The 14,746-nt window shown below is 37.5% G+C and overlaps 1 protein-coding gene and 1 pseudogene across 9 annotated transcripts in view; one reads left to right on the forward strand and one right to left on the reverse strand.

The window, feature by feature from the left end:
• BBS9 (Bardet-Biedl syndrome 9) overlaps positions 1 to 14,746 on the forward strand; it is a 458,993-nt gene that overhangs the window by 329,768 nt on the left and 114,479 nt on the right. The window lies entirely within an intron of this gene.
• LOC125161132 (uncharacterized) overlaps positions 1 to 14,746 on the reverse strand; it is an 89,421-nt pseudogene that overhangs the window by 72,444 nt on the left and 2,231 nt on the right.

A 14,746-nucleotide genomic window follows, 5' to 3' on the forward strand; every position in this document is an offset into this window, starting at 1 on the left:
TAATTGTTTATATACTAGCCAATTAGAACCTAGACTTAAAACAAACTTTCAAAAAATATTCAATTTATTTTTGAGACAAGGAAAGAAACAGAGCATGAGCTGGGGAGGAGGAGAGAGAGAGGGAGACACAGAATCTGAAGCAGGCTACAGGCTCCGAGCTGTTAGCCCAGAGTCCAACGTGGGGCTCGATCTCATGAACTGTGAGATCATGACCTGAGCTGAAGGTAGACGCTTAACTGACTGAGCCACACAGGTGCCCAGAACCTAGATTAAAAAAAAAAAAAATCGTGTCCAGACCTCCTAAAAGACACTACTTTTCTACTGATAAGCTTTCTCCATAATCTGCTAATGTGAATTCCATTTCTTACCTTTGCTTTTGTACCACTCCTATTTATTTCTCTTCTGTAGGTCATCTCTAGTTTTTTTTTTTTTTCATGAAAATAGCATGATTTTTTTTCCTCTTCTGATATGTATGATGCCAATGCTCTGTGAGGAATCACCTCTTTTTAGAATCACTATTCAAAAGATATTGGACTTCTGTCTTAGCATGACAAGCCTTAGACGATGTAAAGCCAAGGGGGGCAGAAAATAGCAACAAGTATATGCTTAGGTTGTCATCCTTTTATTAGTTTTCAATGTAATATCTTCACATGTGGAATAAGCTGAGATATTTAGCTGGTATCATTAAAAAATGTTTTGTTTTTAGCATCAATTCAGGCACCTTTTTGTTGCCTAGTGGCTAGTTATCTCATCATTAACTTATCCAAACTTCTTGTTTCTCCTGTTTCATCCTCCTTAGACCTGATGTTTAAATGGATAGTCCTATTAGACAAGGGAAGAAAGACAAAAGTGATGGTCTTTCATTTATTCTACAATTGTTACCTATTTGTTTATATAGAAGTTGGTGGAGATGAAGTTTTAAAAGAGTTGGCCAAAATAAGATGTTGGAATTGATGTTGGATTTATCAACAGCATTTCTGTTTTTAGCATAAAAGATGGCAAATTGTGTACTGAATCAGAGAATCGTTAAGACTCTGAACTCCTGGAGTGTTGGGTTTCAGGCTTGTGTCTCTTGTTATACATCTAGCCCATAAATAGGTACTCACTAACTGCTGTGGAGCCATTGTCCAACTACAGCTAGAAAGGAGCTTAGAGATGCGGAAACCAACATCCAGGAAATTTAAGGGCGTTCTCATTAGTAGCACAAGTAGGACTGGTCCCAGGTCTCCTTACCTTCCGTCCACTGTGCCTTCCACCACACCAGATTGCCAGAGGCAATGGCAGAGCTAGCTGTGGAGAGCCCCACAGCCAAGCTGGAGACTGTGCCCAGGGACAGGAAATCGGAGGCAGCTGGGGTGAGATGGGTGTCTTGCCAAATTTGCAAATGTTCATTGTCAGCAAACCAGAGCTACAGAACTGTTTTAGAAAATTTCCAGTTAAAGTGGAATTTCAAAACCATGAACTGCCACCAGGTCAGTGAAGTTGATTTTATGGTAAGCCAGGGCTCTGCACAGCTGGTCGAGTAGACTGGTAATGGTGGCTCACGCTGGGGACTTCCGTCAGGCTAGATTGCTTCTGACCACAAGTGCCTAAAATCATCCACTCCCAGGGATTGTTCCCTAGTCATTTCTCAGGACAAAAACTCATTTTATTTTCCAAGGACTTTTGACTCACAGAGTAACTTCTGCAGACATTTATCCATTTAATTTGTCTGTAGGCTCTGAGAATTAGTGAATTAAATAAGAGGGTGTAAGAGCAATTGCTCAATGATAAATAATGAGTTGTATGAAGATTTTATATTTTTAGTCCCTCAGAAGCAATAAGCATATCTAAAATGCTCTAAGGTTGTCCAGGTGAGTTTATTAAGTTTTGAGAGAAAAGAAATAGATGAAGAGCAGATGAGAATCTTGGATGAAGGCCTAGACCTTGATCATGGAGAATTTTATTTATTTTTTGATATTTAGAGTGGATAATAGCAAAGCAAAATTCATAAGGAGGATCATTTTCCAGAAAAAATGTAGCACTGATTTCTTATGCAATACTTGAGAAAATATCTCCCAGAGAAGATTCTGGATCTAATTCTAGTAAATGGGCCAAATGTAATAAGTAAGCTTGAAGCTGGGTGACCTCTCAGATCTAATAAGATGAGGGCATGATGTTAAATAACCTGGGGGTTGGCTAGTATTTACGGACATACTGTCCCTAGCAGGTCTGGCATTAGTTAACTGCTTGCGAGGTTCTTTAGCAAAGAGGTGATTGCAGGGTGCATAGACAAGCAGGGTTTATAGTTGAAGTTAATGGAATAGTTAATGTGTGAACCTGTTTGGGCCAAACAGCCTCTACTTATCCTGTGACCCCTTAGGTCCTAATGTGCAGTAGCATTAGCCCCATCCTCTTAACCACCCTTGCTTTTCTCTTCTGGTGAATATATAAACGTTATTGTTTATGGAAATCACCACATGATAAATATTATCAATAGGACCATAACCATGTAAGAAATTGCTTTTCCAGTTGGCCCAACATGTAATGAAATGATTCATCCTAGATCTTTTCTTCATGATGACTTGATTGGGTATTGGCTGATTCCATAGGGTTTTGGACTCTATAAGCCCAGGCTCTAATTTTGTTGTGTGGACCCTAGATGGCTTTGTTAAGCTCCAGCTCTGGCATGGACACTTATTTGTACTTGGGAAGACTTTCATGAAATTGGGACCATCCTTATCAGTCTTGAAAGGTGAGATCTTCCTCTATCAGGTGTACAATGAGAAATTAATGAAGATAAATCTCCCAAGTACAGTGACCTTTGAGGAAGAGTAGTGTTTTGCAGATAAAAAATATCACCTGCAGACTAATGTGTTTTAAATAATTATGTCCAAATTAATTTGCAATAGAAGCTTTATAGTAATCTGTATGCAACATTTAAAAATACTAGTTTTCCAAATAGCAGTTCTAAAATATTTGTATTTGTGTGGTAAATTACAGTTTCTGTAGTATTTTCTCACTCATGACGTTGATTCTGACCAGAATGTCTGCTTCTCTTCTGTGTTTCCAGAACACTCTGTAAATGTCTATACTATTATTTCTTGTCTTATAATTCTATATGTGTTTATCATTTTCCCCACCAGATGAAAGCTACTTGAAGGCAGGGGATTGTGTCTTTTTTGTTTTTGTGTCTTTAGAACCTAGTACAATGCCATTTGCATTATATATTATGTAGATACGTTCTGGGCTTCTTTATATTCTGTGGAAAATGAGGTTCTTTACACTTTGAAGATTTTAAATATCCATTTGGGTTTGGTGCAGCACAAATTTGAATTGATTAAAATCTAAGTTGTGGTCTCTTTAGTTGCTGTTGATTTCTTGGAGAACATGATTGCAAGTACAATGAGCTTGTGCTGTGTGCTCTCTGTGGTAAACCTTTGATTATATTTCTGCAAATGTGGCCTGTTAGTTTAAATTGCTCTGGTTGGAGTGGAAAAGGAAATAGTTATTCTTCACTATTGTTGGGGGAAAAATTTAATTTGCTTCAAACCAGAATTGTTTTACTTTAGAATTTGTATGGATTATGGGTCCAAACATACATTCAGTAAAGCATAGACTTAAGGTAATTAAAAACTCCTGTTATTTGGTTATTTGGGTTCAGCCTTTTTTTTTTCTTTTTCTTTTCTTTTCTTTTTTTTTTTTTTTTTTTTTTTTGGCTTCCTATCCAGTCTTTTTGCCTCTCGATTTAATTTCTTTTTCTTATTACTTATGTAATACAGCCTCACTGTGGAAACAAATTTTAACATCTAGAAATCAGATTCTTTCTGTCTGTCACTTCCCCTATCTTTGGAATATTGTACTTGCCTTGAGCCTGGCTTTCCCTTTGGTTACAAGATGGCTGTGGCAGTTCTGTCTATAACATCCAGACAATGTAATACCCAGTGGCAAAAAAAGACATCTCTTGCTGTTTCTCCAACTTAGAAATAAAGAATCACTGGGTTCTACTCCTGAAACCAATACTACCCTGTATGTTAAGTAACTTGAATTAAATTAAAATAAAAAGGTAATCAACAAGAGAAAAAACAGAAATAAAGAATGCTTTCCCTAATGTTCCACCTTCATTTCTGCCAACATTTTTCTCCTATCCCATTGATCCTTATAATCTTATACCTTCCTGAGCAGTCCTTCCTAAATCAATAACTGGCAAGACTTACAAAATTACCACAACCTGGCTTCAGGGGTTGGCAGACTTTTTGTAGACAGCTAGATAGTAGACATTTTAGGTTTTGCAGTCCATCTGGTCTCTGTCACAATTATTCAGCTCTGCTGTTGTAACAACAATAGACAAAAAGTAAATGAGTGAGTATGACTATGTTTCAATAAAAATTTACAGAAACAGGTGGCAGGCCCATGGGCCATAGATGGCCAACTCCTGGAGCTGTAGACTAGTGACTGAAACATTAGCATACGTCAGAATCATCTGGGAGTTTTTAAAATATAAGCTCCCCCACCCAGAGTTTCCAATTCTGCAGAATTGGGGTACAGCCATAGATTGTGCATTTCTAACAAGTTCCCAGGTTATACTGGGTTTAAGATCAAAGTGATGCTGGTTCAAGAACATCACTTTCAGAATCGATGGCTTAGATCAGGTTTTGGTACCTCTTTATTGTATGAGGGGCTGTCCTGGGCATTGTAGGATGTTTAGCAGCATCCCTGGTCTCTACTCAGTAGATGCCAGTAGCCATATGCCCCTTCTCTAATATGATGACCAGAAATGTCTGAAACGTTGCCACATGTTCCCTAGGGAGCAAAACCTCAGATTCTCCCTCCCCTTAGACTTAGATTATTCAGATCTATCCCCTGGATCTGGGCATAGGTTCACCTTTTCTTGTAACATTTTGGGGAGGAGTGTCACCATTCTGTGAGGAAAGGAGAGAAATGATGGCTGGAAAGGCAACCAGCAGTGTGGACCGCTGATCACATCATGGCTCCTTGGAAAAAAGACTTCACTGGCCAAAATATTTCAGAAAATGGAGCAGACATAACCCATTTTCTAAGGTTTTCTTGGGCATAGAATCTAATTGCAGAAGTGGAAGAACTTTATGGGGATTCTGGCAATAAATACAGACAGGTGGACAAATAATTAATGAGCAAAACATCCCATTAAGTAAAACCTTAGTTAAAGGTGACATCTGTATTTGGTTCTTATAGGATGCTTTTTATGCAGTCTGTTAAAGAATTAATGTTAGGTTTATAAAATTTTGTTGACCTTTCAAAAAGAACATTAACATAATTTATTTTCTGTTTTATATAGTTATGGGCTTTTTGTTAAGGAAATCTTTACCCTTGGATACTATCTAGACCAGAAATTTGACTGTTGATATAGGTAACAAGGCCATAGTGGAAAGCTGTGTGGTTACGGAGTCATTCCATAGCCTTCTCAAGCTCCACTCTGTGTCAAAGGGTTGTGAGCTGCATCTCTCAGGAACCATGTCAACTGGCGGCGGGGGGGGGGGGGGGGGGGGGGGCACTGGTAGGAGACCTGAAGGCAGCAGGAATTTTGATGTGATTGTTCCTCCTTGTCCTCATCTGCTTTGGGCAGCATCTCATTTGTGGCTGCATTTTCTCCAGAGCTCCAGCTCCCTCTGAACAAGTCTGCCATTGTTTTGTCAGGTGATCTCAGGTCCCTGGGCTCTGATACCTCTGTCTTTTCCCATTAGCCCTCCAGCCTGTGAGGTGGTAGTAGCTTCCTGCTGTTGCTGATTTCTAGGTAATGTCACCACTCACCCCCTGCCTGGCTTCTCAGCCCCTCCATTATTAACCGCCCCCCCACATTAAACCCTATTTTAAGATACCTGAATTATGAATACTCAAAATGGTTTCTGTTTTCTTGATTAAGCCCATACTGATACAAAACCCAGCCCTGTCTTGTGATATAAATGTAAAAAATTTATATCTCATCAGGAGATTTTGCTGTTTTTGAAATAAAGTACAAGTAATATGTCTATTGAAATTGTCAGTAATAACTCATATACTAAACCATGGTCTTGATAGCTATTAGTTTCAGATTATTTTAAACAGAAAGAGAAGTTAAAAAGTTGCTAAATTGTGTCAACTGGAGACCCATTGTAACGTAGATAGAAAGAACGCTGGTTCTGAAGTTGAACTGCGCAGGTTGAAGAGGGCCCTTCCATTTACTAGTATTGTGGCTTTAAGCAGATGATTGAGCTTCTCAGTATTAGTTTTCTTGTCCCATAAGCTGGTGAAAATAATGGTACATATTTGTTTCAAAGGGACTGTTGGGAGGATTAAGTGACTATTATCTCCAAAATAATTTGAGAAATGCTTGGCATATAAAGCATCCAATAAATATTAGCCATCATCATCACTATGGTTTTTATACTTATCCTAGCCATAACTGATTGAGTCAGCCTGTTAGAGGAACTACAGGCCCTAAAACTAAGATTCTACATGAAATAAGGAGGCAATGTGTATCAGAGGGAAAAGTCCATTTGAGTGTGTGCTTTCTGAAGTACCTCTTTTTCCTCCTAATTTGTTTACCATGAGTTTGATTGCTTTAAAGCATATGTAAATTAACATATATACTCATACCTTAATATCTCATAATGGAGGTTATTACTTTAAATTTTTTAACATTTATTCATTTTTGAGAGACAGAAAAAGACAGAGTGTGAGTGGCGGAGGGGCTGAGAGAGGGAGACACAGGATCTGAAGTCAGGCTGAGCCTGACGCAGGCCGGAACTCACGAACTCCAAGATCATGACCTGAGCCAAAGTCGGATGCTTAACCGACTGAGCCACCCAGGCTCCCTGAGGTTATTACTTAAAAAAAAAAATCTTTTGTGAGTGCCAGGATTTCAATTTTAAGAAGAGTAAGAAAAATTCTCTCAATTTCATGGGTATAATTGGCCGATGGCAGGTATAATCTCAGCATGCCTTATCATACAATGTCCTGAAGCACTGTGAATAAGCAAGTGTAACCTTAGGTTTTTCATCACAGATAGGTCATTGACTATCAGGCATTTTAATCAATGGATAAGCTGTGGGCTTCTAGAAGAGCATTAGCTAATTCATCAAATTGGTTATGTGGTAACCACGAATTATGCAAACACAGTACCTAACAGTGGAATAGGTGTCAGGAATGGGAGGGAGTCTCAACTGAAACTTTTACAGGATGTGTTCCATTATGGTTTTGGTTTTTGGAAGAAGAGAGGTCTTCTGAAAGAGACAGGGGGTGAGGGTGGGGGGAAGCCAGGAAATACTAATCATGATTTGTTAATTATTAAAATGGTTGTTAAAAAACAAAAGGTCTTCTATTTAACATTTCAGCTTTTCTGTGGGTGGCAGTGCTATTCATTTGTTAGTCCTAAATTTCTTGTAAGAGATCCAAGAAATTGGAAACATTTGGTGTGAGACGTGGAAATTTGTTTTATTTGTCATTTATATTCTGCTAAGTTCCTAAAAATAGTTTGGGTTGCCTGTCAAATTTATCAAGTAACTTTCCCTAAAGTAAAATTGAGGCAATAACAAAGGGAGAAAGGCAACATTTACTGCATTTATTTAAGATTGTACATATTATTTATGAATTTTAACATTAATTGCTACTGTGTAGATTTGAAGACAGATTTTTATTGGGATTCATTTTAAAGCTAAGTTTATCAGCTCGATGCGGATATGGTGTGACATAAAGGGTGATGTAGGACCCCACCTGCCTTAAAATACCCTATTATCCCAGCTTTGGATGCTTACAGTTTTTATCATTCATGATTGTTTCATTTCAGTACTTGTCTTGGAAAGTCCTTGTAACATGGCAACCTGGGGAATGTGATCCAGAAAAACCTCTGTGAACACATTTGCCCACAGTTCAAGGGGACTTGCCTGGTGTTCTTGACCAGTTAGTTAGCTGTGCCGTCTGTCAACAGTTGAAGATTGGTAACTCTGATACATCAGGGTGAATTGGGTCAGTGAGACCTGGTAGGCAGAAGAGGGAATCTCAAAGAGAGCTTTGTGAGGGTTAGGGCATTTTAAGTGAAGGAAATCATATGTCTCTTGCTTCAAGGCAGCAGGTAGGTTTTCTTGACTGCTAGAAATTCCAGATCTGTGAAATAATAATGGATGTGGGCCATTAAGTATGATGGAGGTGGTGAAAGGGGAATATTAAAATTATGCTTGTGAACCTTTTTGAGGTCAGAGACTCCAATGGGACTGTGAAAGCTTTAGGCTCTTTCCTTTAGAAAAATACATAAAATCACTCAAAATGTTACTTTCAGTTTCAGAGGACTTTCTGACCCCCGAAGCCCATTCTTGGGCCCAGGATATACTTCTATGCTAAAGGAAAAGTTAGTGTTTTTAGAAACATGTCAGTTTTTATAATTTTTTTATTCATTTGGGAAGCAATTGGGAGCCACTGTAGTTTTCTGACTATGGGATTGGCATAGTCATAGTAATTCTTACATTTCTTATAGAAGACCTATAGAATTCTGTCATGTAGAATATAGTAATTGATGCAAGTTGCAATAAACTTACAATTACTTAACTGAAAAAAGAGTAAGAATTTTAATTTTTAAAAAGGGAAACCAAAAAGTACATTTAATGTAGTTTTACTTCAAAATAAGTGGTGTTTTTGAATAAGGGTGTTTTGACTATCAAAGCAAACAAGAAGTTTTGTTAGCAATTATTTGTAATATTTTTACTTGAGATATGATTCCTGTTTTTTTTGTTTTATTGTTTTTATTCTACATAAATTAGAACATGATTCATTAGAGCCAGATATTTTGCTTTCATTACTGTTTGTATACCTTCATTTAAACAGTCTTGACGTGTCTGCAAAATAGTCAATATGGTTTGCTCTTCCAAATCAGTAATAGTAGCGTAGTTATTAGTGTGTTTTTGGAGCTCTTTATATATGGTGTTTTTGTTTACCCCAAACAATTTATTCTTCACTGATGATGTTGCTTTATTGTCCGTTTACTAGCAACTTATAGTCCTAAGATCAGTATTATCAAGTAAACCAATCAGGCCAGGCTCAGGGTATGGCTGTGCAATGCAAGCAGTTCTGTCTTTTTTGAAGAATGTCAAAGACAGATCAGGTTTGCAGCAGACCTATCCACAGAAACTTGGCAGGCCAGAAAGGAGTGGCAGGATATATTCAGTGTGCTGAATCAGAAAATAATGTAGCCAATAATTCTTTATCCAGTAAGGCTGTCATTCGAAATAGAAGGAGAGATAAAAAGTTTCTCAGACAAACAAAAATTAAAGGAGCCTGTGACCACTAAACCATCCCTGCAAGAAATTTTAAGGGGGATTCTCTGAGGGGACAAAAGATGAAAAAAATATATATGTATACATATACATATATACATATATACATATACATATATACACATATATGTATACATATATACATACATATATACATATACATATATATATATTTACATACATATATGTATGTAAATATATATATACCAAAAGCAACAAAGGTTAGAAACGACCAGAGAACACCACCAGAAACTCCAACTCTACAAGCATCATAATGGCAATAAATTTACATCTTTCAGTACTCACCCTAAATGTCAATGGACTTAATACTCCAATCAAAAGACATAGGGTTGGGGCGCCTGGGTGGCGCAGTCGGTTAAGCGTCCGACTTCAGCCAGGTCATGGTCTTGCGGTCTGTGAGTTCGAGCCCCGCGTCAGGCTCTGGGCTGATGGCTCAGAGCCTGGAGCCTGTTTCCGATTCTGTGTCTCCCTCTCTCTCTGCCCCTCCCCCGTTCATGCTCTGTCTCTCTCTGTCCCAAAAATAAATAAACGTTGAAAAAAAAAATTTTTTTAAAAAAAAGACATAGGGTAACAGAATAGATAAGAACACAGGATCCATCTATATGCTGTTTACAAGAGACCCACTTTAGACCTAAAGAAACCTTCAGATTGAAAATGAGGGCATGGAGAACCATCTATCATGCTAATGGTCAAAAAAAGAAAGCCAGAGTAGCCATACTTATATCAGACAATCTACACTTTAAGATAAAGACTGTATCAAGAGATGCAGAAGGGCATTATATCATAATCAAGCAGTCTATCCACCACGAAGACCTAACAGTTGTAAACATTTATGCGCCAAATGTGGGAGCACCCAAATATATAAATCAATTCATCACAAACATAAAGAAACTCATCTATAGCAATACCATAATAGTAGGAGATTTCAACACCCCACTGACAGCAATGGACAGATCATCTAATCAAAAAATCAATAAAGATACAATGGCTTTGAATGACACACTGGACCAGATGGACTTAACAGATATGTTCAGAACATTTCATCCTAAAGCAGCAGAATATACATTCTTCTCCAGTGCACATGGAACATTCTCCAGAATAGACCATATACTGAGACACAAATCAGCCCTAAGTGAGTACAAAAAGATCAAGATCATACCGTGCATATTTTCAGACCACAATGCTATGAAACTCAAAGTTAACCACAAGAAAACATTTGGAAAGGTAACAAATACTTGGGAGACTGAAGAACATCCTACTAAAGAATGAATGGGCTAACCAAGCCGTTAAAGAGGAAATTAAAAAGTATGGAAGTCAGTGAAAATAACACCACAACCCATAACCTCTGGGATGCAGCAAAGGCAGTCATAAGAGGAAAGTATATAGGAATCAAGGCTTTCCTATAGAAGGAAGAAAGATCTCAGATACACAACCTAACCTTACGCCTTAAGGAGCTGGAAAAAGAACAGGAAATAAAACCCCAAACCAGCAGAAGACAGGAAATAACAAAGATTAGAGCAGAAATTAATGCCATGGAAACCAAAACAAACAAACAAACAAACAAACAGTAGAACAGATCAATGAAACCAGACGCTGGTTTTGTGAAAGAATTAACAAAATTGTTAAACCACTAGCCCGTTTGATCAAAAAAAAAAAAAAAAAAAGGACCCAAATAAACAAAATCAAGAATGAAAGAGGAGAGATCACAACCAACACAGCAGAAATAAGAACAATAATAAGATAATATTATGAGCAATTATATGCCAATAAAATGGGCAATCTGGAAGAAATGGACAAATTCCTAGACACATATACACTACCAAAACTGAAACAGGAAGAAATAGAAAATTTGAACAGACCCATAACCAGTAAGGAAATTGAATTAGTAATCAAAAATCTGCCAAAAACCAAGAGTCCAGGGCCAGATGGCTTTCCAGGGGAATTCTACCAAACATTTAAGGAAGGGTTAACACCTATTCTTTTGAAACTGTCCCAAAAAATAGAAGTGGAAGGAAAACTTCCAAACTCTATGAAGCAAGAATTAACTTGATTCCAAAACCAGACAAAGACCCCACTAAAAAGGAAAACTATAGACCAATTTCCCTGATGAACATGGATGAAAAAATCCTCAACAAGATATTAGCCAACTGGCTCCAACAATACATTAAAAAAATTATTCACCATGATCAAATGGGATTTATACCTGGGATGTAGGGCTGGTTCAATATCCGCAAAACAATTAACATGATTCATAACATCAATAAAAGTAAGGGCAAGAACCATATGATCCTCTCAATAAATGCAGAGAAAGCATTTGACAAAATACAGCATTCTTTCTTGATAAAAACCCTTAAGAAAGTAGGGATAGAAGGAGCATACCTCGAGATCATAAAAGCCATATATGAATGATCCAACGCTAATATCTCCTTAATGGGGAAAAACTGAGAGCTCTCCCCCTAAGGTCAGGAACAAGACAGGGATGTCCACTCTTGCCACTGTTATTCAACATATTATTGGAAGTCTTTGCCTCTGCAATCAGACAACACAAAGAAATAAAAGGCATCCAAATCAGCCAGGAGGAGGTCAAACTTTCACTCTTTGCAGATGACATGATACTTTACATTGAAAACCCAAAAGACTCCACCAAAAAACTGCTAGAATTGATTCATGAATTCAGCAAAGTTGCAGGATATAAAATCAATGCACAGAAATCAGTTGCATTCCTATACACCAGCAATGAAGCGACAGAAAGATAAATCAAGGAATCTATCCCATTTACAGTTGCACAAAAGCCCATAAAATACCTAGGAATAAATCTAACCAAAGAGGTGAAAAATCTCTACTCTGAAAACTATAGAAAGTATTAAAGAAATTGAAGAAGACACAATAAAATGGAAAAAGATTCCATGCTCCTGAATAGGAAGAACAAATATTGTTAAAATGTCAGTACTACCCAAAGCAGTCTACATATTCAATGCAATCCATATCAAAATAACACCAGCATTCTTCACAGCGCTTGAACAAATAATCCTAAAATTTGCATGGAACCAGAAAAGACCCCGAATAGTCAAAGCTATCTTGAAAAAGAAAACCAAAGCAGGAGGCATCACAATCCCAGACTTCAAGCTATACTACAAAGCTGTAATCATCAAGACAGTATGGTACTGGCTCAAGAACAGACACTCAGATCAATGGAACAGAATAGAGAACCCAGAAATGGACCCACAAATGTATGGCCAACTAATCTTTGACACAGCAGCAAAGAATCTCTAGTGGAACAAAGACAGTCTCTTCAGCAAGTAGGGCTGGGAAAACTGGACAGCAACATACAGAAGAATGAACCAGGACTACTTTCTTACACCATACACAAAAATAAACTCAAAGTGGATGAAAGACCTAAATGCAAGATAGGAAGCTATCAAAATCCTCAAAGAGAAAGCAGGCAAAATCCTCTTTGATCTTGGCTGCAGCAACTTCTTACTCAACATATCTCCAGAGGCAAGGGAAACAAAAGCAAAAATGAAGTATTGGGTCCTCATCAAAATAAAAAGCTTCTGCACAGCAAAGGAAACAATCAGCAAAACTAAAAGGCAACCAACAGAATGGGGAAAGATATTTGCAAACATGATGTCAGATAAAGGGTTTGTATCCAAAATCTATAAAGAACTTATCAAAGTCAACACCCAAAAAACAAATAACACAGTGAAGAAATGGGCAAAAGACATGAATAGACACTTTTCCAAAGAAGACATCCATATGGCCAACCGACACATGAAAAAATGCCCAACATCACTCATCATCAGGGAAATACAAATCAAAACCACCATGAGATACCACCTCACACCTGTCAGAATGGCTAACATTAACAACTCAGGCAACAACAGATGTTGGCGAGGATGCGTATAAAGAGGATCTCTTTTGCATTGTTGGTGGGAATGCAAGCTGGTGCAGCCACTCTGGAAAGCAGTATGGAGGTTCTTCAAAAAACTAAAAACAGAACTACCCTATCACTCAGCAATTTTACTACCAGGCATTTATCCATGGGGTACAGGTGTGCTGTTTTGAAGGGACACATGCACCCCAATGTTTATAGCAGCAGTATCAAAATAGGCAAAGTTTGGAAAGAGCCCAATGTCCATCGATGGATGAATGGATAAAGATGTGGTAAATATATACAATGGAGTATTACTCGGCAGCCAAAAAGAATGAAATCTTGCCATTTGCAACTACGTGGATGGAGCTGGAGGTATTATGCTAAGTGAAATTAGTCAGAGAAAGACAAAAATCATATGACTTCACTCATATGAGGACTTTAAGAGACAAAATAGATGAACATAAGGGAAGGGAAACATAAAGAATATAAAAACAAGGAGGGAGACAAAACATGAGACTCATGAATATGGAGAACAAACAGAGGGCTACTGGAGGGGTTGTGGGAGGGGGATTGGCTAAACTGGTAAGGGGCACTAAGGAATCTACTCCTGAAATCATTTTTGCACTATATGCTAACTAATTTGGATGTAAATTTTAAAAAATGAAAAATTAAATTAAAAAAAAAGAACGTCAGACCCTTGGGTTCCAAGCTTGTTGGCTTTTAGCCCCATATGACTGAAAGGAAGAAGAGTCAGAGCATTGTTTTCATGGGTAGAGAGTTACCTAAACTCTAAACTCTAGAAACAACTTAGAAATATGAGGAATAGCTATAAATGATAAAAATTCTTCTGAATTATTAGAAGCATGTAATTTCTAGTCATAGGCAAATTCTTATTTCTTAGTGTTAGCAGTGACAGTAACAATACACTATTGCTTATTTTGTGCAAGGCTCTATACTGATTTCTAGGAGCACAAAAGAAGGATACAGTAAGTTCTTTATTTGTAAAGAACCTAATTGTTTAAATACAGAAGAAGATCATGTACCCCAAAGGTAAATTACATCGTAGGAGAGCATAGAGTAAGTTTCAAAATGAATAGCATAGTAATAAACAAATGACAGAGGAATTCTGCTCTGGAAGGAGACACCATGGGCTGGGATGCCTTGTCAAAGTTTCACAGAGCAACCCCATAGGTCTTTGTCATGCATCTTGACCTAATGTCTGTCATTTTTTTGTGTTATTACTTGTGTAGTTGTCTTGATTATTAGTGGCTAAATTGCTAAGGGGGAGGGCTGGTGTAGGTGTTGTTCAACTCTGAATCTTTCGCAATGGGGCATAATACAGAGTAAATATATGTGAGTGAATGAGTCATGAATGTATACATGAAGGCAAAACTTGTATTTAATCTTGAGGGAAAGGCACACGTTGAAGAGGAGATTAAGAAGGATTTATAGGCTGAAGGAAGAATGCAAGTTAATGTATGTTAGTGGAGATAAGATATTTGGGAAATGATGAGTGTACCAAATTTTTTTTGATAAAAAGGCTGATATAGGAGAGTAGCATATATTAAGATTAGGTAAGATAAACACT

The sequence above is a fragment of the Prionailurus viverrinus genome, chromosome A2 (genome assembly GCF_022837055.1).
Source record: "Prionailurus viverrinus isolate Anna chromosome A2, UM_Priviv_1.0, whole genome shotgun sequence".
Lineage (NCBI taxonomy): Eukaryota > Metazoa > Chordata > Mammalia > Carnivora > Felidae > Prionailurus > Prionailurus viverrinus.